The sequence below is a fragment of the Quercus lobata genome, chromosome 8 (genome assembly GCF_001633185.2).
Source record: "Quercus lobata isolate SW786 chromosome 8, ValleyOak3.0 Primary Assembly, whole genome shotgun sequence".
In the NCBI taxonomy this organism is placed as follows: Eukaryota; Viridiplantae; Streptophyta; class Magnoliopsida; order Fagales; family Fagaceae; genus Quercus; species Quercus lobata.
In genome coordinates this window covers 64,949,333-64,976,943 of record NC_044911.1, presented here as the reverse complement: position 1 = coordinate 64,976,943, position 27,611 = coordinate 64,949,333, and the positions used below count along the sequence as shown (strand labels likewise).

At 42.2% G+C, this 27,611-nt stretch overlaps 1 pseudogene; it reads left to right on the top strand.

Moving 5' to 3' along the window:
• LOC115954959 overlaps positions 1-27,241 on the top strand; it is a 35,689-nt pseudogene extending 8,448 nt beyond the window's left edge.
• Positions 27,242-27,611: the final 370 nt, after the last annotated feature.

Genomic DNA, 27,611 nt, shown 5'->3' with positions numbered 1-27,611 from the left:
GTTCTTGGCTGAATCGATTTGATTGGTATGTTTGGTCCGATTTTTAAAACTATGACTTTTATATAGACTCACCATTATTTATCTGTCATTCACAGTTTATCATGTGGACAATTGTGATAAAAATTGTGATTTAAGTTGTGGTCTTAGAATTCTTTTTTTTACTGTTGCTCTAGCATTTTTCTTATCTCAAAAGGAATGCTTCCAGCCAATCAAACTTTGCAGTTTTATATATTTATTTATTTATTTTTATATCTTTCATCTCCGTCTATTTTGTAAACTCTCTCTCAAGCTCTCAGCTAGGAGATGACCTTGGCCTCTTTCAAAGCCAATCTCGTAATGGCCGCAATGACTACGCAATCCTCGAGTTGCTCGAACTCCTCCAAAATAATAGAATATTTTATTTATAGGGATAAATGGATAAAAAGAATACTTGTAAGATTAAAAAAAGAAGAAGAGGAAGATATTAATTGGTGTCACAGCAATTGAGACCACATTGTGGTCAATTGAATGGGGCATCGCCGTGCTGGTGAACCATCCTGAGATCCAGCAAAGGCTACGAAATGAGCTTGACACGATGCTTGGTCCAGGTGTGCAAATCACAAAGCCAAACACTTACAAACTCCCATATCTAAAAGCTGTAATCAAGGAAACTCTCTGGGTAAGGATGGCCATTCCTTTGTTAGTCCCACACATGAACCTCCAAGATGCTAAGCTTGGCAGGTTTGACATTCCAGGTGAGAGCAAGATCCCTATGAATGCATGGTGGCTTGCTAACAACCCTGGCAAACGGAAAAACCCACAAGACTTCAGGCCTAAAAGGTTTTTAGAAGAAGAGGCCAAAGTGGGAGCCAATGGTAATGATTTTAGGTACCTTCCTTTTGGAGTTGGAAGGAGGAGTTGTACAAGGTTATACAGTGGCAGAACTAGGATTTTATGAATGGAGGGCCAAAATTACAACAAATATAAACTTAAAAACTAATTTATATGAAGAGTTTGAGGGGTTAACCATATTTCTTTTGTGAAATTTAGGTGTAAAAGTATAATATTTGAGAAGTTTGGGGGCCATCCATCCCCCCACATCTCTAAGTGGTTCTGCGGCCTTGGTATATATGTAATATTGCCACTATATGGTCAGTTATGTGGTGACGGGGGTAAAAGCTTGGATCAAGTGCTTTGGTGTATCAAACCCATTAGGGTAATTTGGAAATTAAAAGTGACTGATGATGCGGAAATCTTCAGTAAGTAGGTTCGCCCAAGTGGATCAGCACAAGCTCGCCCAAGTTCCTGCAAGGTTCAGAATAGAGTTCTCTCAGGGTGGTCACCGATGTGGTGCCGGCCACAGAGTCTCCAATGACTAAGTCAGTGAATGGATTTCAGAGGATAGAGAATTCTTAGTAGTGAGAGCGAGAATGTGTAAAGTGTATGTACCTTTCTTGGATTTTATGGGTCTATATATATAGGCTTTCTCTAATAGCCGTTGCTCTTCTTAAATGGTGAATTAAACTCTGCTTAGGTAACATCTTTGGTTTTTAATTTGGTCTTTATTGGGCCTTCAACAGTATCTTTGCTGATATGTAACCGGCGAGGCATTAAATGGCAACCTTCATGACGCTCTACCCTCGTCCAAGCTGGCTTATCCTAGACGAGGATAACTACTCTGTCCATCAGTTCCCCCCTATTCTGAGGTCATCATTACATGTGATGACGATCTCAAGAATATGAGAGGTCTTTTTGCTCGGATGAGACTCTTGGTATTCTTATTGTGTCCGCATTTAAGGCAAAATTGCAGCACTGTACGTGTTGTGGCCACGTGGCGCACTCTGATTGGTGGATATCAGCTCTTTATTCAAGGGACTTTTGGGTTTCCCACCGTTTTTCCGTTTTTCGAGCCCAGCTTTTTAAACCGCTTTGCTTTTTCTCTTCTCCCTTACTTTTTCTCTATCTTTATGCCATTGTTGCTCTATGTCTTCCTCCTTCGATCTTTCTAATCGCCATTTTTTTCCTTTCTAGGACTGATCTTTCGAGGTATGACTTCTATTTCCTTGCTTTTCGTTCTTTGTAGCAAAAAAAAAAATTGTCTTTCCTTTTTCATGTTTGGGTAGGAATTTGCCCCCCCCCCCTTTTTTAGTTCCACGGTTAGGAGCTTTAAGGTTAGGTAGCTGTGTCCCTCTATTTCATTCATTTTTGCACGTTTAGGAGCATCCTTAGGTTCTGTTTGTGCTCACTGCCCCTCAATTGAAGGGTTCTTGTCCAAGGGCAACGGCTTAGGTTTTGTGTTGGCTGATTTGCTCCCCTTGCTATGTTAGTCTGTGGATTGGTTCGAGGAGTTGGTAGGTGAACGGGGGGTCATGTTTGAGGTGAGGCTCAGTGAGTTGGAGATTTGGGTTGTCGTCTAGCAATGACCCTGTTGAGGTGGAGGTATATACCGCTGCCTCTGGTCGGAGGGAGGTTAGGGCTTTCCATGCCTTGAGTGAGGAGTGTGGATTGAACACTGACACTCTCTTCAGGTTCAGGGATAGGTTTCAATTTTCTGAGGGAGTTAGGATTCGTCTTCCTTGTGAAGGGGAAAGGGCTTGCCACTTTTCACTTGGGGAAGTGTGCTTTTATGAGGCAACTTTCCAGTGTGGCCTTAGGTTTCTCATCCACCCCTTTATTATGGAGCTTTTGAATCACTTTAATATCGCTCCAAGCAACTTATGCCAAACTTATGGAGGATTGTGGACAGCTGTATGGAGATCTGGATGATCGTCACTAAGGGAGATATGATCAGGCTGGATGAATTTGTTCACCTGTATCTTCTGAAGGAGTCAAAGGAGTACGGGTATTATGAACTCGTGCCTTGGGTCAGGAAGGCTAGGTTCATTACTAATCTCCCCTCGTCCTTCCGAGTCAAGGTTCTTCGTATCTAAGGATGGATGAGAGACTCTTTCCGATGATTTTTAGGTCGAAGTACCTAGGTTGCTCCGTCGTTGAAGGGCCCCGAGTCTAGGTGCATCGTCCTTCTGATTATTCTTCTACTAGTTCCCTTGCTCCTTTCTTTTCCCTCTTTTTTATCTGATTCTTCTTTCAACTATGTGCTTTTCAGTTAGGAAGCGACCCAAGCTCAAGAGCAGATACAAATCGCGTGTCCAGGCGGCTACCGATTATGAAAAGACAATCAACGATTTTGACGACCTGGTTGATCCGAGAACTTTGGCTCATCACTACCTTGGTTCGGAGCCTTCTTCTTTTGTCCTACGCGCCATCGAAATTGAAGAAAAGAGTGAGTCTTCATTTTGGTTCGTCAAGGCTTTTTTTTTTTTTTTTTAAACTCTTCTTCTTCGTAAAGATGACGACCAAATTCAATCAAGAAATGTATGCCAAGATGAGAGCCAGGAAGAACAAGCCCTCTCGAGCCTTGGGAAGAAGGTGGTGCGGGTGGTTGAGAAAGGAACTTTGATTACCCCTATTACCTCCATCCCTGAGACTACGAAGACCACCTCTCCTACTACTTCGGTGGAAGAGATCACCCCTCGTCCAAAGAGGCAACGGGCGGCAGACAAAGGTAAGGAGAAGATGGGGTCTCAGTCATCAAACGTTTGGAACGATGCTGGTCTAGCCTTGATGAGGGCACATGACAACTTTATTGCTGAGGATCTCAAGGTACTTTCAAGAATGCCTTCCAATGAGATCGTGAGCTGCCACATCCACAAGTTGGTCTAGGTGTTGTACCTGTATCCCTCATTATTATTATTATTATTATTATTATTATTATTATTATTATTATTACTATTTGGTTCTGTATTTCACATAACTTTCTTCTTTAGGTGTTGGGGGAGACAATTCACATCATGTTCAAGCACTTGGGCCACGAGGCGAAGGCAGTATTGGCGGGATCCAAGTTGGATGCTCTAGAAGCTGAAATTGCAAAACTGAGGAGGGATCTAATCTTTACTATGGACGAAGCTAACACCACCAAGGAGAAGGCTAAGTTTTTGGTCGACGAACTGAAGGTCGAGAAGTAACTGACCGTGGAGAAGGACGAGAAACTCCAGGCGGCGAACCAGAAAGTTAAGACCGTGGCTGCTAAAACCATCGAAGCCTTTCAACAGACTGAGGAGTACATCATTGTGCTCTTCAGTTAGTATTACGGGGGCTTTGAACTTCTCCAACGGTACTTCGTTAAACATACCTCTAGAGTGGATTTGGAAAACCTAGACTTCGAGGCGGTTGATAGAGAGATGGAGTTGGATGAGGCTTCCTGAGTTGTTGCTGTGGCTCCTGAGGATAGCATGCCGAGTGGAGTTGGTTATGGGTCTAAGAGTGCTCCTTCCAATGCGGCTGGTGGTGACAAAGCTGCTACTTAGCTGTTTACAAGCTTATCCAGATTTTTCCCTTTTTAGTTTCCTTTGTCTTATTTTATTTTGGGTGCCTAGTATGTTTTTTGGGCTTTATATTCTATTTTCAAGACAATCCATTTGCCCAGTCTATTTTTGGGCTTTAAACGTTAATTGTGCACCAACTTTTTCATTTGGTTATATATTTATTTCATAGTTTGTTTTTCCTTACCTTTGACATTTATCCTTTCTTTGGCATTGCTTCGACGCCTTCGGTGATCCCAAGATGATTCATGCCTTTGTAGGGAATTCTGCTTAGCTTCGTCAGTGATGTACACCCGTCTAGGAAATCTTATCACTTAGTCATTTTCTTTGTGACTTACATCCATTTCAAGACTTTTATCACTTAGCTTCGTTTGTGATTTACATCCATTTAAGGAATTTTATCACCTGGCTTCGTCAGTGATTTACATCCATTTAAGGAATTTTATCATTTAGCCATTTTTAGGTGATTTGCATCCATTTAAGAAATTTTATCACTTGGCTTCGTCTTTTTTTTTTTTTTTTTTTTTTTAATTTATAAATTTACACACAATCTGTTGGAATACTTGTTGAATAATACTTTTATTGTTTTATTTCGAATGAAGATATAGTTTTCATGAATACAATGGTATTTTATTGATGATACTTTTTCAAGTGCTCAATGTTCCATGGCCGTGGTAATTTCTTCCCGTCCATTAACTCTAGGTGGTAACTACCTTGTCTCGAATAATGGATGACTTTGTATGGTCCTTCTTAGGTTGGCCCAAGCTTCCCTTGGGTTGGGTCCTTGGTTGCCGGTGTGACTCTGCGTAAGACAAGGTCTCCTATGTCAAGTCTTCTGAGCTAGACCCTTTTGTTGTAATACTCGATCATTTTCTACTAATACTTCGTCATCTTCTGGGATGCTTCCTCTTTTACTTCTTCCAGGCAGTCCAAGTTGACCTTCAACTGGTCGTCATTGTCATCTTCATGGAAGATTTCTCTTCTAATGCTGATGACTCCTACCTTAATTGGTATTATTACTTCGATGCCGTAGGTAAGTCTAAACAATGTCTCTCTCATTGGGGCCCTTGTGGTGGTCCTGTATGCCCACAAGACATTAGGCAGTTCTTCTGGCCATGCACCTTTCGCCTCTTCCAATCGAATTTTGATAACTTCAGCAGTGTTCGATTCGTCACTTCTATCTGTCCGTTGGCTTGTGGATGCCCTGGGGATGAGAACTGGTTCTTGATTCCTAGTCCCGAGTAAAAGTTCCTAAAGTCTTGACTGTCGAATTGGTGCCCGTTGTCTGATATTATTGTCCTTAGTATCACGAACTTGCAAACTATGTTTCTCCACACAAAACTCTAGATTTTTTCCTCCATGATAGTCGGTAGTGCCTCTGCTTTAACCCACTTAGTAAAATAGTTAATCGCGACTAATAAAAACTTTACCTATCTCTTACCTTGGGGTAGTGGGCCTATGATGCATATCCCCCATTGAGTGAACGGCCCTGGGGAAGTTATGGCTGTCATCTTTTCTCCTAGCACACGTTGGATATTCCCAAACCTTTGGCACTTGTCACATCGCTCAACGAACTCCTTTGAGTCTTTCTGCATGGTAGGCCAGAAGTAACCTGTCCTGATGATTTGGCTTAACAGGGACCTTGGGCCTGTATGGTCTCCACATATCCCTTCGTGGACTTCTTCCAAGATGTATTTAGCTTCGCCTTCTTCAACACTCTTTAGGTAGGGCATAAAGAACCCTCTTTTATACAAAGTGTCGTTCGTGAACCTAGCTGCCCTCTACCTGATCTTCCTGGCTTCCTCGACCTCCGCTAAGAGTCATTCGTCTCGTAGAAAAGAGAGAATTGGAGCCATCCAGCTGCTTTGGCTTTGAACTGCGAGAGTGTGGAATTCTTTAATGTTGGGATGCTTTTGGACCTTCATTCTCAGGTCTGGGGACATTGATCCTTCTTCTAACGACGTTTGCCTTGCGACTTCGTCTGCTTCTGAGTTCTAGTTCCTGGGGACCTGTGTGAAGTTTACCCGATCAAACTCTTAAACCAATTGCTTTGTTAGTCTGAGGTATCTTTGCGCCATGTCCTTTTTTGCTTCGTATTCTCCCTTTATCTTCCATATAACCAACTTAGAATCACTTCGAAGGAGCAGGCTTCTAGTGCCCAATGCCTTCCTGACCTTGAGCCCCATCAGTATGGCCTCATATTCCGCTTCATTGTTGGTGGCAGGGAATTGAAGCTACACCTCATACCTGAGGGCATCTCCTTTTAGAGTGATGATGATGAATCCTACTCCCCCTCTTTTTCGGGTTGATGACTCGTCGGTTTGGATTGTCCATCTCTCTAACTCGTTTTGGGCTCCTTCTTCATCAGCAATTGTGAACTGGCTGATTGTTGTTCTTGTACCTTGATTGCTGTTCTAGGGTGGTATTCGATGTTGAACTGGCTGAGTTCAATCACCTATTGCACCATTCTTCTTGCAGCTTCGGGATTGTTTATTGATTTCCTTATTAGTTTATCCATCATTACCAGAATAGGGTTTGCCTGGAAGTAGGGATGTAGTTTATGAGAGGAGACGATCAAGGTGAATGCAATTTTCTTAATCCGCGGGTATTTCGCCTCAGCTCCTTAGAAGGCTTGGTTGATGTAATAAACTGGGAGCTATGCTTTATTCTCTTCTTGAATTAGAGCCGCACTTGTGGCGGTGGCTGACATCACTAAGTACGAGAACATGTTTTCCCCTTCCTTTAACGGGCTAAGGAGTGGTGGGTTGTTTAGAAAATGCTTCAGTTCCTGGAATGCTTTCTCCCATTCCTCCGTCCAGATGAAAGCTTACTTCAGAATCTTGAAGAAGGGTAGGCACTTGTCCGTCACTTTAGAGACGAACCTATTGAGAGTTGCGATCCTTCCATTTAGTTTTTGAACTTCCTTCACTGTTCTTGGCGATGTCATCTTTAAGATAGCTCATACTTTCTCCGAGTTGGCCTCTATCCCCCTCTGGAACACCATGAGCCCTAAGAAATTTTCGGATGCAACTCCAAAGGCACATTTACTGGGATTCAACCTCATTTGGTATTGTCTAAGGGTCGCGAAAGTCTCCTCGAGGTTGTCCAAGTGCGTGGCTTCCTCCTTACTCTTGACAAGCATATCATCCACGTATACTTCCATGTTCCTCCCAATCTGTTTACTGAACATTTTGTTGACTAACCTCTGGTAGGTCGCTACTGCATTTTTTAGCTCGAAGGGCATTACCTTGTAATAGTAGAGCCTTTAACTGGTGATGAAGGCAGTCTTCTCTTGGTCCTCTTTTGACATCTTGATTTGGTTGTATCTTGAAAATGCGTCCATGAATGTGAGGAGTCTATACCCTGCTGTGGAGTCCATGAGCTGATCTATTCTTGGTAAAAGGAAGCTGTCTGTTGGGCAGGCTTTGTTCAGGTCTATGAAGTCCACGCACATTCTCCATCTCCCATTTGCTTTCTTTACTAGGACGACATTGGCCAGCCAGTCTGGGTAGTAGACTTCTTAGATAAAACCGGCTGATAGTAATTTGCTTACCTTGTTTGTGATGGCCTTATTTCGTTCAAGGGCAAATACTCGTCGTCTTTGTTGGACAGGTTTCTTCTCGGGGTCCACATTCAAGTGATGTTGGATCACTTCGGTTGCTATGTTTGGCATATCCTCGTGACTCCATAAGACGTCTAAATTGCTCTTGAGGAATTGGATTAGTTTCTTCCTCATTTGAGTGTTCAAGCTCGTCCCTATCTTTGCGTTTTTCAATGGTTCTTCGTCTACTAGTTCCACGGTTTCCAAGGCTTCTACTTTCTCCTCCTCTTTTTACTCGATCACCCAAGTATGGTTCTCTTTTGCCGTTAGTATTGCTTGGTAACATTCTCTAGCTAGTACCTGGTCTCCTTTTACCTCACCAATGCCATATTCCGTTGGGAACTTCACCTTCAAGTAGTACGTGGATGTTGCTGCCTTCTAGTGATTGAGCGTGGGTCTCCCAATGATCACATTATACGAGGACAAACAATCTACTACAAGGAAGTCAAGTTGGCGTGTTACCTATTGGGGGTAAGATCCTATTGTAATCGTCAATGCTACTATACCCTTGGGGTATACATGGTCTCCACTGAAACTGACGAGGGGAGATTCAAATGGCCATAGTCTCTTGAGATCTACTTTTAGCTATTGGAAAGCTGAGAGATATATGATGTCTACAGAATTGTCGTTGCCTATGAGGATCCATCTAGTGTTGAACCCTTCTATCATAAGTGTGATAACCAAAGGGTCGTCATGCGGTTGCTATACACCCCTGACATCTTCTTCTGAGAACCAAATATCCATTTCTACTTTTCTTCTTTGTTTTAGGGGTGGTAACCTACGGACGATGTTTACCTGTCTTTGCTGTGACTTCTTAAAGGACTTGAAAGATCCACCCGTGGATGGACCTCCTGTAATCTTTTTTATTTCTCCTATCACACTTTGTGGATGGTTGAACGTCTTAGCCTCGTCCCAGGGAATAGCCTTGTTTCTCTCATTATCATCATCTCTAGGTCAGCTAGATTCCCTTTTCCTTACGAATTTCTGAAGTTTTCCCTTCTAGATGAGTTCTTCATTCTGCTCCTTCAGGTATTTGCAATCTTCAGTGTAATGGCCGTGGTCTTTGTGAAAGCGGTAGTATTTTCTCTTATCCCGCACACTAGGTGACGAGTGCAATGGCTTTGGCCACTTAAGGTTATGATCATCCTTAATCTGCATCAAAATTTATCATATTTCCGTTTATTCTCGGCAGCATCTTGACAATCTCCCCTGTCTCTCTTACATCCCCTCCAATCTTCTCTTTTTCCTTTTCTCAATGGGCTTATCATCATCCCCTATTACTGCTAGGGCATCTTCGGCGTTCATGTACTTCTGAGCTTTCAACAGCATCTTTGCCATTGTCTACGGGTGGCTTTTCGTGAGTGCGACCACGAACTCTCGAGATTTCAATCTAGCTTTGAAGGTGGTTAATTGCACTTTGTCATCTGCTTCGTTGATCTCCAAAATTTCTTTGGTGAAACGCTTCATATATGACCCTAGGTTCTCCTTTTCCCCTTGCCTGATGGTGAGCAAATGGTCTGCAGGCCTTTTTAGACATTGTCCATCGACAAAATGGCATACGAAGGAATTGCCCAATTGTTCGAACTTGTCAATGGACAATGTCGCTAGCTTGCTAAACCATACTTGCGTTACTCCCTTGAGGGTGGTAGGGAAGGAGCGGCACAGTATCTCGTCTAGAGGTTGTTGCAGACTCAAAGTCGTTTTGAAGGTGGTGATGTGGTCCAGCAGATCTTTCAGACCGTTGAACGATTCGAATTGGGGAAGAAGAAACTTCGAGGGCATAGGGCACTCTAAAACCTTCGCCGTGAAGGGTGAATTCTTCCTTCGAACCATTCCATCCAAGCTCTGATCTGTCTTTTCCCTCATCGCATTCCTTAACTCGTCCATTTCTCTCCTTATTTCCTTGAGGAGGTCTGAGTTTGTTTCGTCAGGAGTATTCGGTCGTCAATGGTCATTCCTTCTATGGCTATCTCCGTCATCATTCCTATTAGTCCCAAAACAATTCTCCTCCTACTGTAATTGCAATCTCATCTCTTGGTTCTGCCTAATGAGCTCCTCCACACTGGCAGTAAGTGTTTGGATTTGCAACGCTAGTGCTGTAGAATCTTGTGGCGTACTAGACTCCATTTGGACCTTAGGATTTGAATGGAACTACACTTTCGTACCGAAGTATGAAGTTGTCGTTCCCACAGACGGCGCCAAACTAATGATGCAAAAATCGTCAATGAGTAGGTTCGTCAAAGTGGATCAGCACGAGCTCACCCAAGTTTCTGTGAGGTTCAGAATAGAGTTCTCTCAAGGTGGTTACTGGTGTGGTGTTAGCCACGGAGTCTCCGAAAACTTAGTCAATGAATGGATTTCAAAGGATAGAGAATTCTTAGTAGTGAGAGTTTGAATGAGTAGAGTGTACGTACCTTTCTTGGATTTTGTGGGTCTGTATATATAGGCTTTCTCTAGTAGCCGTTGCTCTTCTTAAATGGTGAATTAAAGTCTGCTTAGGTAACGTCTTTGGTTTTTAATGACAGTCTTCATGACGCTCTACCCTCATCCAAGTTGGCTCAGCCTGGGCAAGGATAACTTCTTTGTCCATCATTTACTAAATTTGAGGAAACAGTAAATATATTTATCAAAAAAAGAAAAGTAAAACGAATAATGGATGTGCACATTAAAATTATTAAATTTTAAACCTGCAGCTTTGGAAAGTATTCTTTTTTTTTTTTTTTTTCAAAATATAGATTTATTTTTTAGAAATTCAAAATATAGATTTGATTGAACTTAAAAAGAAATTTTTGTGGATCATATTCATTCTCTTTTCATGTTCATCCGGAAAGTAAGGGTTTTTTTTTTTTTTTTGGGTGAAGCCATAATTACAAAAGTGAACTATCAACGACTTCCCTATCTGGTAAGAGTCTTACCAGGTAGGGAAGTTGTTGGTAGTTCGCATTCTTACCAGATAGGGAAGTTGTTGATAGTTCGCATCAATTTAAGACTAAAGTCATCATTTCAATTGAACGAAATGGACCCCCATTTTAAATTGATGGTCCACGAGAGGCAAAGATTCTTCCAACTCGATCAGTCCTACGTACTTTGTATTTTGTAAGGTAAAAGAAAGTGATGAAACTACGTACACGGAATAGTAATACAATGCAAGCAGCTAATTGTTTTATTATATGTTCTATTCTCCAGGAAAGTTTAGGGATGATAAAATTTAAAAAGCAAAAAAATATTTTACCTTTAAAAAAAAAGTTTGATATAGCATCAATGGCGGAGCCAGAAATTTAGGTCAGGGAAAAGATTAAAAGACAAGATTAAAAGTAAAAAACTAATCTAAAAAAATTAATCAATATTAATAATAAAATAAATAAGCAACTATATGCTAATGCAATTGTCATATAGAATTTAACATAAAATGTAAACTTTAATTTGGCTTTTCACACCTAGCTTAATTTACTCAATTGCCCTCGAAGATTTTTCATATTTTGAAACCGTTGCATGATTTTTTCACACTTAATAGTCTTAAATATATTTTTCTAAACAATCATTCATCCATTGATCTCCAATTTGATTGCGTAGTTGATTTTTAATTATGTTCATTGCTGAAAAATCTCTTTCAATAATAGTTGTTGCAACTGGTAAAATTAATACCAAGGTTATGACTAAATCAATGGATATGAAACATCAATTTTCATTTCTACAATCTTTCACCAAGCTGTCCAATTCCTTTAACTGCTAAATGCTTTCAAAAAATCTAAGGTAGTGACTGGTAAGATTTTTTTTTTAATGTGAGGTTACTCCTTTATATTATATATATATTTTTTATAGAGTCCTATTAGTATTAGTATTAGGTTGTGTAATTCCTTTTAAGGTTGGCAGTACGATCTTCTTTTCTTTTCTTTTTCAGTCATTATTAGGTCAACCCTGATGAACTGATCGTCAGTTTATTATGATTGTCCAGATGGAAGCCGTCCCTCACCAATCGGGTCTTCTGCAATTCGTGGACGAAAGAAAGGAAGCAGTTCGCCGGCGTTGTGCTTGCAAAAAGGTCTCCGATGCCAAAGTTAGAAAGATTGACAAAGGAGAGCAATGAGAACAATGTGTCAGAGTATTTTTCTTACCCCACCCCTTTTGGGGTTCAGTCTTTATATATGTGTGCTTGTAGGTGGTTTCTTCTAGCCGTTGGTGGAGTCTTGATGGAGGCTTTAATCTTGCCTGGTAACGCCCTTATAGGGTGTTAATGATGAGCTGCCCTTCCCAACGGTCTGAAGGTTGATTAATGTCTTGTAACGGCTCCGCGAAGAGTGGGAACGAGTACGAGTGTTCATGTCTTTGAGCGACGACCTTTTCCCTCAGGACGGTTTTGTTAAGGTCGTCAATGACCTGCATTGTATGGATGATTACAATTTTGGTCGGGCGTATCAGCTGCCCCCCTATTCCATGGTCGTCCATATCTTGGACGATTATAGGAATATGAAAAGATTATCATTATTTTTATTATTTTTTTTATTTTTTTATTTTTTATTTATTTTCAGTTATGGCGCTTGGAGTTCTGCTCCGCATTAATTGCGTAGTGGCGGCTGTGGCTCATCTCAGTGCCACGTGTTTGACTTCTATTGGTTGGAGTGTCTCGTTTCCGGTGAGTGCCTTTTCAGTTTTCCCGCACTTTCCAAGGCAGAGTCCTTTGATTTTTTTTTGGCTTTTCCTTTTCCATTTCCCCATTCTCTGTGCGGTTGATCTCTCCTACGCGTATTTTGCTCCTCACCTCCTCAGTTTTCTCCCTAACTTCCAGGTACGCCCACCTTCATTTACGCTTTTCTTTCCTTTCTGATTTTTCCTTGCAGTTGTGTCACTTAAGCTCCTTTTTCTTTCTGCACTATTCTTTCTTCTTACGGAGTGGTGGTGTTAGTTTTTTTTTTCTTTAATGGTGGATAATTTCGAAGTTAGGCGTAACTTCCCCTCCGTAGCTTTTCTCCTCGCCCGCTTAGGTTCCTTGGTAGAGCTGTACGGTAACCTATTGGGTGCGCCTTCGCTTGCCAGTTCATACCCACCAGTTGAGGAATTTGTTAGTAGGGGTACCGAGTTAGATTCGGCTTTGGGTGTTTTATACCCTTTATTGTTAGAGTCTCAAGCTTGGTTCCGGTCTATTAGAGGGCTCCTAAGAGAGGGAAGTATGGGTTTAGAGGAAGGGTTAGGTGATTTAGAGAGGGGTTCGACCTCTAACGTAGTTGAGGAAGAGGCCGGGATCGATGGAACGACCACCGCGCTTTCCCGTGCTCCCTCGTCCTCCAATTCTCCCGCTCCAGCGACAGTCCGTCAATTTCATACTCTCAAGGAAAATTGTTCCTTGAAAGTTGAGGTTTTTAGTAAATTTAAGGACAGATTCCAGTTTCCGGAGGGAACCAAGGCTCGTCCCAGGAAGGGCGAAAAGGCTTGCGCCTTTGCCCACGGAGAAGTTTGCTTTTACGAGGTTGCTTTTTCGTGTGGCCTTCGGTTTCCCGTCCATCCGTTCATAATGGAGCTTCTTTACCATTTTAACCTTGCACCGGGGCAACTTATGCCTAACTCCTGGAGAATAGTAATTAGTTGTATGGTGATCTGGACAACCATTGCTGACGGGGATATGATCTCAGTTAATGAGTTCGTCCATCTGTATCGTCTGAAAGAGTCCAGAGAATTTGGGTACTATGAGTTTGTACCCTGGAATAGGAAGGCTCGTCTGGTAGCTGACCTTCCGTTGTCCTTTCGCTACTGGAAATCAAGATACTTCTTTGTATCTGGGGAAGGTTGGGAAACCTTGCCTGATGATTTGTGGGGGAACGTACCTAGGTTGCTGCGCCGATGGGAGACCCCTTTGATTGGTGCGTTTACCCCAATATTGTTGGCCCTTTTTTTTTTTTTTTTTTTTTTTTTTTTTTTTTTGTATTGATGTCGTCCTTTGCAGTGAAAGATCGTCCAGAACTTGAGGCCAAATTTGTAGAACGAGTTCAGGCTGCGATCAAGTACGCAAGGACGATTGAAGATTTTGGTGAGCTGATCGATCCATGTACCTTAGCTCGTCATTGTCTGGGACCAGAACCTTCCCTCTACGTACTCAGTACCCTCGACCGTGAAGAGAGAAAACGTAAGTTGTACTTCAAGTCATCTCTTTTCTTCGTGTTTATCTTCATTCTTTTTATTCGTCCTTACCCCGCTTTTATTCGTCCTTGATCTCTTTTGTGTAGAAATGACGTCGAAGTTTAACAAAGAGATGTACGACAAAATTAAGGGCAAAAAGAATGAGCCCCTTTCTAGCATAGGCCAGAAGAGGCTGAGAATCACGGATAAAGAAAAGGAGAAAGAGAAAGAGGTGGTGGAGAGAGGATCGTCCACACCTACCCTTGATCTGGACGAGGGTCTGGCTGCATCTCCTGGCATTTCGGTTGAGGAGGTGGCTCGTCCTTTCAAGAAGCAGAAGGCTGCCAATAAGGGGAAAGAGAAGGTCGGTGCCAGCATTTGGTCGGACGCTAGGACGGCCATGGATCGTGCCAACGAGCTTTTTACCCCTAGTGAGATGAGGGAAGTCACGAGCATTCCTTCGCACGAGATGGTGAGCCGTCACGTTCACAAGCTCGTGCAGGTGACCCATCATACTTCTTGTCCTTTTCTTCATGTTTAACTGCTTCACCATTTTGGATGCTTTTGATTGAGCTAATTTTTATTAACTTTGTTCTCGTCCATAGGTGTTGGGGGAGACCATGCACATCACCACGCAGTATTTAGCGAACGAAGAGAAGGCCGTCGTCGCCAACTCAAAGGTGGAGGCTTTGGAGACTGAGGCTTCAGGCTTGCGGAAGGATTTGATCACGACCATGGATTCCCTCAACGTCTCCAAGGAGCAGGTTCGAGTACTGACAGAGCAATTGGACACTGAGAGGCAATCCGTGAAGCAGAAGGACGAACTCTTGGCCGCTGTCGCCCAAAAGATGAAGGTTGCAGTGGCCAAGGCCGTTACTGCCTTCCAGAACACGGAAGAATATAACACCATCCTTTTCCAGTGGTACTTCAAGGGGTTTGAGCTGCTGCGGAGGTACTTGATCAAGCATGGTCTTGGCGTGAACCTTGAAGACTTAGACTTTGAGGCCGTCGACAAGGAGATTGAGGAGGACAAAGCGGCTCAGGCAGTGGCGTCTACCGGTGTTGAACCATCTCAGGCTACTCAGGACGATGATGTTGCCCCTCCAGCTTGACTCTGCTTAAAGAAAATTTCTTCTCTTATTTTTTTTTTTTTATTTTTTTTTTTTGCACTAAGTTAAGAACAGCTAATGTTTGGATGCCCCTCCTGTTTTTGGGGCCCCCCATTTTTGTCTTCAGAACACTTTAACTCTATGTTTGATTTTTGGCTATAAATGTCTGTGTGTTTATTTTTGCCTTTCATGATTGCATGAGTTGCGTGAGGATTTTTGTCCCTTCCTGGGGGTTTTAGAAAGGTTTCCCCATTTACTGACTTTTTGGACGTCCTGCGTGGACGAGGTTGTGTTCGTCATCTTGAGGAGTTTGATCCTCTTGCTTTGTTGTATAGACGAAATCATTTTGTATGATCAGTTTGGGCGATGCATATCCGCTTAAGGAATTTTAGCTTTTGAGACGACGTGCATCTCCCGAAGGGGTTTTAGTCGTCATTAAGCTTTTCAGAGACGATGTAATTCCATTTAAAGAATTTTACTGTCATTAAGCTTTTTGTGGACGACGTACATCCATTTAAGGAATTTTATCGTCAGTGAGCTTTTTGGCGACGATGTACATCCATTTAAGGAATTTTATCGTCATTAAACTTTTTAGGGACGATGTACATCCATTTAAGGAATTTTATCGTCATTAAGCTTTTTAGGGACAATGTACATCTATTTAAGGAATTTTATCGTCATTAAGCTTTTTGTGGACGACGTACATCCATTTAAGGAATTTTATCGTCATTAAGCTTTTTAGGGACGATGTACATCCATTTAAGGAATTTTATCGTCATTAAGCTTTTTAGGGACGATCGTTTGTGCTTTTCTTTGAAAACTGTGGCGCATGATTTGCTCAATAACACTTAAGAAATGCTGGACGATACTTATGATTCGAATAATTGCTTACATAATATAGAAGTATCAAATTGGTTTTACAATGAAGTTTATGGTTCCTTTTCGTAATACCTCTTTAGATGTTTGACGTTCCACGGGCGAGGTAGTCTTTTTCCTTCTAAGTCCTCCAGGTGGTAACTGCCCTGACGCGAATAATGGACGACTCTGTAGGGACCTTCCCAGGACGGTCCCAATTTGCCATGTGCTGGATCCTTTGTTGCAGGAGTGACTTTTCTAAGGACGAGGTCACCAATGTTGAATCTTCTCAGCTTCACTCTTTGATTATAATATTTGGCTATCTTCTGCTGGTACTTGGCCATTCTTTCAGCTGCCTGATCTCTAATCTCGTCCAGACTGTCTAAGTTTTCTTTCAATTGGCTGTCATTGGTTTGCTCGTCAAAAAATTCTCTCCTTAGGCTTGTGAGACCAACTTCGACTGGTATGATTTCTTCTGTGCCATATGTCAGACTGAACGGTGTTTCTCCAGTTGGTGTCCGCGTTGTCGTCCTATATGCCCACAAGACGCTTGGCAGTTCTTCAAGCCACATTCCTTTTGCCCCCACCAACCGGGACTTGATGATCTTGAGCAGGGTCCGGTTGGTTACTTCCGTCTTTCCGTTGGCCTGGGGATGACCTGGTGATGAGTACTTGTTTTTGATGCCCAAGCTCGAGCAAAATGACCTGAAGCTTTGGCTGTCAAACTGACGACCGTTGTCTGATATGATTGTCCTTGGTATCCCGAACCTGCAAACAATATTTTTCCAAACAAAATTTTGTACCTTTGCTTCGGTGATTGTTGCCAGGGCTTCTGCCTTCACCCATTTTGTGAAGTAGTCAATGGCGACGAGCAGGAACTTCACCTGTCTCTTTCCCGGAGGTAAAGGACCCACGATGTCGATCCCCCACTGTGCGAATGGCCATGGAGACGATATTGTGGTCATCTTCTCCCCAGGGATTCTTTGAACATTCCCATATCTTTGGCAACTGTCACACGTCCTCATGAAATCAGCTGCGTCTCGCTGCATTGTTGGCCAAAAGTAGCCTGCTCTCATGATCTTCTTGACGAGGGACTTTGCCCCCGTGTGATCTCCGCAGATTCCCCCATGTACTTCTTCAAGGATGTACCTGGCTTCCTCCTTTTCAACACATCTCAAATACGGTTGGGAGTAGCCCCTTTTGTAGAGTTCGTCATTAAGGATCGTAAATCTGGCTGCTCGTTTCTGTACCTTTTTAGCTTCTTCTGGATCAGGCGGTAGTCATCCTTCTTGAAGGAATGTGAATATCGGGCTCGTCCATCCATGTTCTGTGTGGACGGAGGAAATTTGGAGTTCCTGTATGCTAGGATAGTTTTGTTCTTCCATCTTCCAATCGAACCTTTTACTTTCGCTATCCGTCGAGGCACTTCGGGCCACCTCATCAGCTTCTGTGTTCTGATCCCTGGGGACCTGGACGAACTCTATGTAATTAAAGGAGCTTATCAATTGGTTCGTCAACTTGAGGTATTTCTGCATCGTAGCCTCCTTTGCTTCATACTCCCCTCTTACTTGCCCAATGACGAGTTGGGAATCGCTTTTGAGTACGACATTCTCAGCTCCTAGTGCTCGGACTACTCTCAAACCTGCCAATAAGGCCTCATATTCTGCTTCATTATTGGTTACAGGGAATTTAAGTTGGACTCCATACTTGAGGATATTTTTTTCTGGGGAAGTGAGGACGATGCCTGCTCCGCCTCCCCGTTGAGTGGACGATCCGTCAGTATTAACCGTCCAGATATTCTCCATGTTTCCGGGGATGGTGAATTCCGCTATAAAATCGGCCAGTGCCTATGCTTTTATCGCCATCCTTGGACGATATTTTATGTCGAACTGGTTGAGCTCGATTTCCCACTGCACCATTCTTCCTACCGCTTCGGGCTTGTTCATTGCTTTTTTTATAGGCTGATCCGTCATCACGATGATGGGATTGGCTTGAAAATATGGACGAAGTTTTCTCGAAGCCATAATCAAGGCGAAGGTGATCTTCTCTATACGAGGATACCGCGCCTCGGCACCCTGGAAGGCCTGGCTAACGTAATACATGGGAAGTTGCAATCCATCGTCTTCTCTAATCAATGCCGCGCTGACAGCCATGACCGAGACGGCTAAGTATAGGAATAGGTCTTCACCTTCTTTGGACGGGCTTAAGAAGGGCGGGTTGCTAAGATAACGTTTCAGCTCTTGGAACACCGTTTCGCATTCCTTCGTCCATGAAAACGCCTTCTTCAAAGTCTTGAAGAATGGGAGGCATTTGTTCGTGGCCTTCGAGACGAACCTGTTGAGGGCCGCAATTCTCCCTGTGAGGGACTGCACTTCTTTTACCGTCCTGGGTGAGGACATTTCCAGGATGGCCCTGACCTTCTCGGGGTTTGCTTCGATCCCTCTCTGCGATACTACAAACCCGAGGAACTTTCCCGAGGAAACTCCAAAGGCGCATTTGGATGGATTGAGCTTCATGCTGTACCGCCTGAGAGTATTGAACGTCTCTCTAAGGTCGTCCAGATGATTCTCTTCCTCCTTGCTCTTGACGAGCATATCGTCAACATAAACCTCCACATTTCTCCCGATTTGCTTTTCGAACATCTGGTTCACCAATCTTTGATAGGTGGCCCCTGCATTCTTGAGCCCAAAAGGTATGACCTGGTAGCAGTAAAGTCCCTGGCTGGTGATAAAAGCGGTCTTCTCTTGGTCTTTTTCAGCCATTTTTATCTGGTTATATCCCGAAAACGCGTCCATAAATGTGAGAAGTTTGTGCCCTGCTGTGGAGTCCACTAGCTGGTCGATTCTGGACAGTGGGAAGCTATCTTTTGGGCAGGCTTGGTTTAGGTCTGTGAAGTCGACACACATTCTCCACTTCCCATTTGCTTTCTTGACCATGACTACGTTGGCCAGCCACTCTGGGTAGTGGACTTCTCAAATGAATTTTGCTGCAAGCAATTTATTTACCTCGTCCATCACTGCCTTGTTCTGCTCGGGAGCAAAGACTCTCCTTTTCTGCTGGACAGGTTTCTTCCCTGGATCAACATTCAGGTGATGCTGGATGAGGCTTGCTGGGATCCCTGGCATATCCTCGTGGCTCCAGGCGAATATATCAAGGTTGCTCTTCAGAAAGCTGACGATTTCACCTTTCGTCTTTTGACTCATGCTCGTCCCTATTTGGGTCGTCTTTGGAGGATTCCCTTCAGCCAGCTCTACCGTTTCTAGTTTCTCCATAATCTCCGGTGTCTTCTCTTCAATCGTCCACTTGTAGTTTTCTTTTGAGGCCAGGACGGCATGGTAGCATTCTCTTGCCAGTACTTGGTCTCCTTTAATCTCCCCGACCCTATGTTTTGTTAGGAACTTCACCTTTAAGCAATAGGTGGAGATAGCAGCCTTCCAACGGTTAAGCATTGGTCTCCCTATGATCACATTGTAGGACGAGGGTGAGTCTACTATCAGAAAATTGTGCTAGTTGGTTACCTGAAGGGGGTATGACCCGGCCATTACTGTCAACACCACGATTCCTCTGGGGTATACTTTGTCTCCGCTGAAACTGACGAGGGGAGACTCAAAAGGACGGAGCCTTTTTGGGTCCAGTTTCAGTTGTTGGAAAGCAGGAAGATAGATTATGTCCGCTGAACTTCCGCTGTCGACCAGGACTCTTCGCGTGTTGAACCCCTCGATCATGATCATAATGATGAGTGGGTCATCATGGGGTTGCTTCACACATCTGGCATCTTCCTCAGAGAAATGCAAGTCCTCACTGGTGCGTCTTTGCTTTGATGGAGGTACACTGTGGACGCTGTTTACCTGTCTTTGGTATGATTTCCTGAGAGACTTGAATTATCCCCCGACGGTTGGTCCCCTAGCAATGGTCTTTATTTCCCCTAGTACGCTTTGTGGACGAGGTTGGGGGCGATCTTCGTCTCTCCGTGTATTAACTAGCTGGCTTTTCTGTCCATACCAGCTGAAATCCCCCCTTTTTACATACAGTTGTAGCTTCCCATTACGGATGAGCTCCTCAATCTGTTCTTTTAGATCCCTGCAGTTCTCTGTATAATGCCCATGATCTTTGTGGAAACGGCAGTATTTCCTCTTATCGCGCAATCCAGGTGCTGAATGGAGTGGTTTTGGCCACTTTAGGGACGGTTCGTCCCTTATTTCTGTTAGAATTTGATCGACTGGCATCACCAGCGGGGTGAATTTTGATGGACGAGGGTTTTTGTCCTCCCTCCTTCGATTTCCGTCGTCATTTCATCTGTAAGCCCGATCTCGTTTTAGCCCTCTTCGATCGTCCTCCTTTTCTTTCTTCTTTTCCCTACTCTTATCTGCTTCGTCAATAGCTGCCAGGGCTTCTTCCGCGTTCATGTACTTCTGAGCTTTCAATAGTGCCTCGACCATCGTCTTAGGGGGGTTCTTTGCCAAGGATGCCACAAAATCCCTGGACTTCAATCCTGCTTTGAAGGTCGTGAGATGTACGTTGTCATCTGTCTCGTCTATTTCCAGCATTCCTCGAGGTGAAACGTGTCACGTAAGACCTCAGTGGTTCCTTCTCTCCTTGTCTGATGGTAAGCAGGTGGTCGGCAGTTCTCTTGGGTCGTTGCCCGCCTACGAAATGACGAACAAAGGAACTGCTCAACTGCTCGAAATTGTCAATGGACGATGTTGGCAACTTGTTGAACCATTCCCTGGCTGCTCCTTTGAGGGTCGTAGGGAATGAGCGACACAAGATCTCGTTAGGCAGCTGTTGGAGGCCTAGAGTCGTCCTGAAGGTGTTCAGGTGATCCAAGGGGTCTTTCAGCCCGTCGAAAGGTTCCAGCTAGGGTAGACGAAACTTGGAGGGTACAGGGCACTCCTGGACGGCTATGGTGAAGGGTGAATCCGTCTTCCGAACGATTCTCTCCAAGCTTTGGTCCGTCTTTCCTTTGATGGCGTTTCTCAGTTTGTCCATCTCTTTCCTCATCTCTCTTAAAAGATCCGAGCTTGCATCCTCTGGAGTGCCGATTCGCCTTCTGTTGCTGTCTTCGTCGTCTCCCCTGTCTGCACGATTACTTTCCTGCAGCAATCGTTGCTTCATCTCTTGGTTCTGTCTTGTGAGTTCTTCCACGGTTGCTGATAGCGACTGGATTTGTAGGGCCAACGCAGTAGGATCTGGGTTTGTACTGGATTCCATTTGGATTGGGGACAAATCACGTGTTGAATCGTCGTCCCCACAGACGGCGCCAAACTGATGATGAACTGATCGTCAGTTTATTATGATCGTCCAGATGGAAGCTGTCCCTCACCAATCGGGTCTTTTGCAATTCGTGGACGAAAGAAAGGAAGTAGTTCGCCGGCGTTGTGCCTGCAAAAAGGTCTCCGATGCCAAAGTTAGAAAGATTGACAAAGGAGAGCAATGAGAACAATGTGTCAAAGTATTTTTCTTACCCCACCCCTTTTGGGGTTCAGTCTTTATATATGTGTGCTTGTAGGTGGTTTCTTCTAGCCATTGGTGGAGTCTTGATAGAGGCTTTAATCTTGCCTGGTAACGCCCTTGTAGGGTGTTAATGATGAGCTGCCCTTCCCAACGGTCTGAAGGTTGATTAATGTCTTGTAACGGCTCCGCGAAGAGTGGGAACGAGTACGAGTGTTCATGTCTTTGAGCGACAACCTTTTCCCTCAGGACAGTTTTGTTAAGGTCGTCAATGACCTGCATTGTATGGACGATTACAATTTTGGTCGGGCGTATCAAGCCCCATTCCCCTATGATTCCTTATACGTCCCATATTAGTAGCAAAAAAATTTGAAAGTTCAGGGGGGCACCTGCCCCCCCTTCATCCGCCGCTAAGCATCCTAAATTTGTCATTTTGTTTTTGTCATCACGAACATTCAACCTTCGACTGCTATTCATGATGTTTAGCTTTAGCTTGAACAATTAATGTGACTGCGCGCTGAGCTTTTATATATATATATATATATATATATAAAATATCGAAAGGCTAAATCATGTAAATGATGGTGCTTAAAAGTGAGATGGTGGCATTCTGTACATTATTGGTCAGTTTGTGTGGTCTCTAACTTTGTTTGTTTGTTATTTTAGTGTATATTTGGATTGATTCATTTTCATTTCGTGCATTTTATTTATTTATTTCATATGAGAATATAATATATTTTTAGATATCGTTTATTTTGTTGAAAACTGAAAACAATAAAAAAAATTACTGTTCACTATGCGGTTACTGGTGCACTGTTCATATCCCGTGAATAGTGTACCAAGCAGGGACGAACGCAGGATTTTAAGCCGGGGGGGGGCCAGAGATAAGCAAAAAAAATTTTTTTCAAATACGCATCCATATAGTATTAATAAACTATCAACTAAGACAAATACCCAAAAATCATTATTTCTTAATATATTAAGATACAATCTACTAACAAAAACAAAAGATGTGAAACACTATTGTTTCTTTATACAATCATCTATGAAAAGGGAACTCAATGCTCTTTCAAATCTTCAAAATCATCTACTATTGAATCCAAACTAAATGTCGAAGCTATATCCTTTTCAATGTATAACATCAAAGAGTCATTCAAAAAGTCATCTTCAATTTTGTTTCGAAGTTCAGTTTTGACAAGTTTCATAGCTGAAAATGCTCGCTCTGTAGTAGCAGTAGAAACTAGAAGAGTAAGCACAAGTATCACCATTCTATAAACAAGTTTGTAGTGTTCTGAATTTCCAGTTCTCACTAACCATTGAGACAACTCAGATAAACTTTTCAATTTTTTGAACTCTGGATCTTGGACTACATTATGCTCAAAATGATAAAGCTCCTTCTCCAACACTTGTTTGTCATAATCTGTGAAATCTTGTGGATAGAAATTCTTTACCAACAAACAAAGATCACTAATTCTGAAAGATTTTAATGCCTCTCGAGGTTCTAAAGCTGAGCTAAGCCTAAGCAACTCCATTGCATCTTCATTAAACCGATAATTTAGTTCCTGTAGTTGAGAATCTATTGTAGCATAAAAAATATTTACTTGATAATAATGCTCATTTGTAACGTTATCTGGTTGACTCGAGCTTGAACATAACGAGCATTCATATCCAGGACATCAATGCGATGCTTCTCACAAAATGATATCACAGTGGTGAGTAAGCCATCCCATCCATCATCTCTAAATTTTTGGATAAGTGCTTTAGTAGATGAAACTAAATGCATGGCATTTAAAATGTCTTGAGATTGGCTTTGCAAAGCTTGACAAAGTTTATCAATGATCTCCATAGTTTCCTTCTCAAGATGCAAGATGAAAACAAATTCAAATGAAGTTAAACCTTCATAAGCTGACTCTCCTTCTACCCGATTTTCTCCATCAATTGCACCATCAATTATATTTTGTAAAACTTCAACAGTTGAACTAAACATCCTTAATAAGCTAGAAACTGATCTAAAATGTGAACTCCAACGTGTTTCTCCAGGTCGTTGTAAAGTGCCAATTTGATTAAGTCCACTTCCAGTCTCAAGCTCTTCAAGATCAATCAAACGTGCTATTTCGTTAGCATTGGCAACTTTCAATTGCTCATTGCGCTTGCATGAAGCACTAACAATTTTGATCAAAAAAAAGCAATGTAAGAAAAAAATGACTAATGGGAACAACTTGTTTTGATGCTTTTACTAATGCCAATTGTAAGCGATGTGCAAAACAATGGATATAGTAAGCATATGGGCAATCATTCAAAATCAAAGCTTGTAATCCATTCCACATACCTCGCATGTTGCTTGCTCCATCATATCCTTGCCCTCGAATATTTTGTATATCTAAGCAATATTAAGATAACAAAGAATATATCCCCTTCTTTAGAGTCAAAGCTGCAGTGTCAACAACATGAATAAGCCCAAAAAAGCGTTCTTTCACAAAGCCTTCTGCATCAACATATCTAAACACCACAGCCATTTGCTCTTTCATGGACTCATCATGAGCTTCATCAACCATTATGCAAAACTTTACATCACCAATTTCTTCTCGAATGGCCTTCTTCACTTTGGCTGAGAAAACATGTAGAATTTCCTTTTGAATCCTAGGTGATGTGTAGGTTGCATTTTTTGGAGCTTTTTCTATTATTTCAGCAATCTTCTCATTCCAAAAAGTCACAATACCCAATGATTCATGAAAGTTCCCACGATTTAATGAACTAAAACTTTCATCTCGACCTCTAAAAGCTATAGCTTGAAAGGCAAGATGTCGCACAATAAAAATTGTGGCCTTCAATTGCAACCGATTATTTGCAATTTGTTCAGTAGTGAAATGATCAACTACCCTTTCAAATGCTGCGATTGGTTCATCAAATCCTTACACATTTGCTCAGCAACTCTATGAGCTGAGTTAGGATCTTTTCCTATATGAACTTGAAAAGAACAATCTTTGCCCCCAACCTTTTTCCAATTTCTAAATCCACCAACAATAAATGTATTTTATCCCACAACCACATTTGGATTATGAAAGACAAAGCAGGGTAGACAATAAGCTGCATCTGTTGTAGGAGAATATTCAAGCCATTTTGAATTATTTCTATACCAAGAAGCTTGAAAGCTACGATTCTGCTCTCCACTTTTTTTGAATGTCTCTAGAGGAGGTTGGTGAGGACCTTTTTTAATGTAAGCCCGTCAAATTTCATCACGTTGATTAACATGATATTCCCATATTTGTTTGCGTGTTCCGGGATCATAATCCAAAGAATCAAGGTCAATTCTTTGAAATTGTGTTTGAGAGATTGGAACATCCGCATTTTCCGGAATTGGAATAGCAACATTAGTTGTTGGCAATTCCATGTTGACTTCGGAAGAATTTGAAGTTGAACCTTTTCTTTTGAAAAAATCAAGCATTGTAGTTGATTTTTTCATGATCTACAAATAAAATAAAAATTATATAAGAATTACCGTTATTTTTTTAAATTTGTGTGATAATTTCTTATATTATGTGATTTATTTTTTTCTTTTTGTCTTTGGTCTGCCTTTAATGTCTTTGTGTTTAAATTGCCTTTATTTATGTCTCTGCGTTGTCTCTTTCTTTATTTATATCTTTTATGTTTTTTGTATCTTTGTGTTGTCTCTTGTCTTCATCTTCCTAATTCTGACCCACTAACCCAAATATCCAATGAATCCCACTACAGACAGTCAAGCACTACTAACAAAAACTTTTCTTAACTCTACCTTTTTTTTTGTTTTTATTTTTCTCCCCTGTCACTTGCCTTTGCCCAACAGCAACTCAACTTTTCCCTATTCCCTATTATTATGTCCAACTAATGTCCAACTACCGGTCAACAAAGAAAAAACCATCTGACTTACTGACTATCACTACAATCTCTACTCTCTCTATCTATCTCTTTTATCTATATAATGCAAGAGCCACAAACACAGAGTCACAAAGCCAAAACCCAAAAAAAAAAACACAAACAGTTCAGCCGCAATACAAATCACCAAATCAATTCAGTAACTTCAGTTCATCAGTAAAAACACAAACAAGAAACACTCAAAACACCACAAGCACAGTTTTTTGGATTCTCAGAATCTCAGATCACAGATTCACAAGGTTTTGAAATTTGAAGGAAAAGATAAGAGTTAAAGAGTAAATACCTGTGATTCTGTGGACTGTGATTCTGTGAAGGCTCGAAGCTGGGCTAGGCAGATCGGGAAACGGCAACCGGCGGCAGCGGTGGCAAGTTGATCTCGTCTCGCGTGGCGGCGTGGGTCTCGCTCGTAGCTGGGTTCGCACTTTGCACTCTCTCGCTTTCGTCTCACTCTCTATCTCTCTCCGTCACGGCGTCACGACGACACCGCTGCGGCGCTGCCTTTCTGTCTCTCTCCATCTCGCTCGTAGCTCTTGCCTCTCGGTCTCTCACTTTCCTTTCTTTTTTTTTTTTCTTTTTTTTCCTTTGGTTTTTGCTTTCTCCGTTTGGTTTTGGACTGCTGAGGGCTGAGATTTTTTTTTTTTTTTTTTTTTGGTTGTGGATTGACATGGGTTATGGGCTCTGCTCTGAGCTAGCTGGATGATGGGCTAGGGGAAGGGGGGCCGGAGCAAAAATTTCAGGGGGGCCCAAGCCCCTTTTTTTTTTTTTTGGAAAAATTTTACTTGCTAAAATTTTTTTTTTTTGGGGGGGGGGGCCCGGGCCCCCTTAGCCTTGTACCTCGGTCTGTCCTTGGTACCAAGTGTTGGTCAAAAAAAAGAAAAAAGAAGCAAAACAAGGACCTGGGAAGCGCAAAACACGCTTTTCAAACGCACACATAGTTACTATAACTTAAAATCATCCTATCAAAAAGTGATACAGTACAATATCCTTTTCTAGGACGAAAATTAAATCATCCAATCAAAAAATGAAGAAGAATTTGTATTTAATATAATTTGTCCCGGTACAATTAAACAATAAAGCTCTTGATTTAGAATTAAAAATGTAGTGCATTAATTGATTATATTCCTCCTCTGTCGATATTGTTGTAGGCTTAATTATATTATGCAAAAATCTGATTGATGGTTCACTAAGCTTTAAAAAAAAATGATACTTATTAATTAATGTCACATGCATACATGCATGCAGCAATTGAGAACACATTGTGGTCGATTGAATGGGGCATTGCCGAGCTGGTGAACCATCCTGAGATCCAGCAAAGGCTATGAAATGAGCTTGACACGGTGCTTGGTCCAGGTGTGCAAATCACAGAGCTAGACACCCACAAACTCCCATATCTACAAGCTGTAATCAAGGAAACTCTCCGGCTAAGGATGGCCATTCCTCTGTTAGTCCCACACATGAACCTCCATGATGCTAAGCTTGGCGGGTTTGACATTCCAGCTGAGAGCAAGATCCTTGTGAATGCATGGTGGCTTGCTAACAACCCTGCCAATTGGAAAAACCCACAAGACTTCAGGCCTGAAAGGTTTTTTGAAGAAGAGGCCAAAGTGGAATCCAATGGCAATGATTTTAGGTACCTTCCTTTTGGTGTTGGAAGGAGGAGTTGTCCAGGGATTATACTTGCTTTGCTGATTCTTGGAATCACGTTGGGACATTTAGTACAAAACTTTGAGCTCTTGTCTCCATCGGGGCACTCAAAGCTAGACACTTCCGAGAAGGGAGGCCAATTCAGCTTGCACATATTGAAGCATTCTACTATTGTTGCCAAGCCACGGGTGTTTTAATTAAGAAATCATTGTTCTCTCTCTCTCTCTCTCTCTCTCTCTCTCTCTCTCTCTATTGAATTTGCATTTGTGTTTCCGTTAGATATGGAACTATGAATGCATAAATGGTATGAATTTTCCAATTGATCATTGAGTATGAGGCTCTGATCATTGGGTTAGAGATATTATTGGAAATGGGAATAAAAAGTGTGGAGGTTTACGGTGATTCGCAATTAGTAATTAGGCAACTTGCTGGTGATTATAAATGTTGCAGTTTGTCCATTGCACCATACTTTGAGGCTGTGAGATAGTTGCTAGAACAATTTAGCGATACAAAGTTAAACCATGCCCCTCGAAGTAAGAATGAGGAAGCCAATCGCGTGGCATAAAG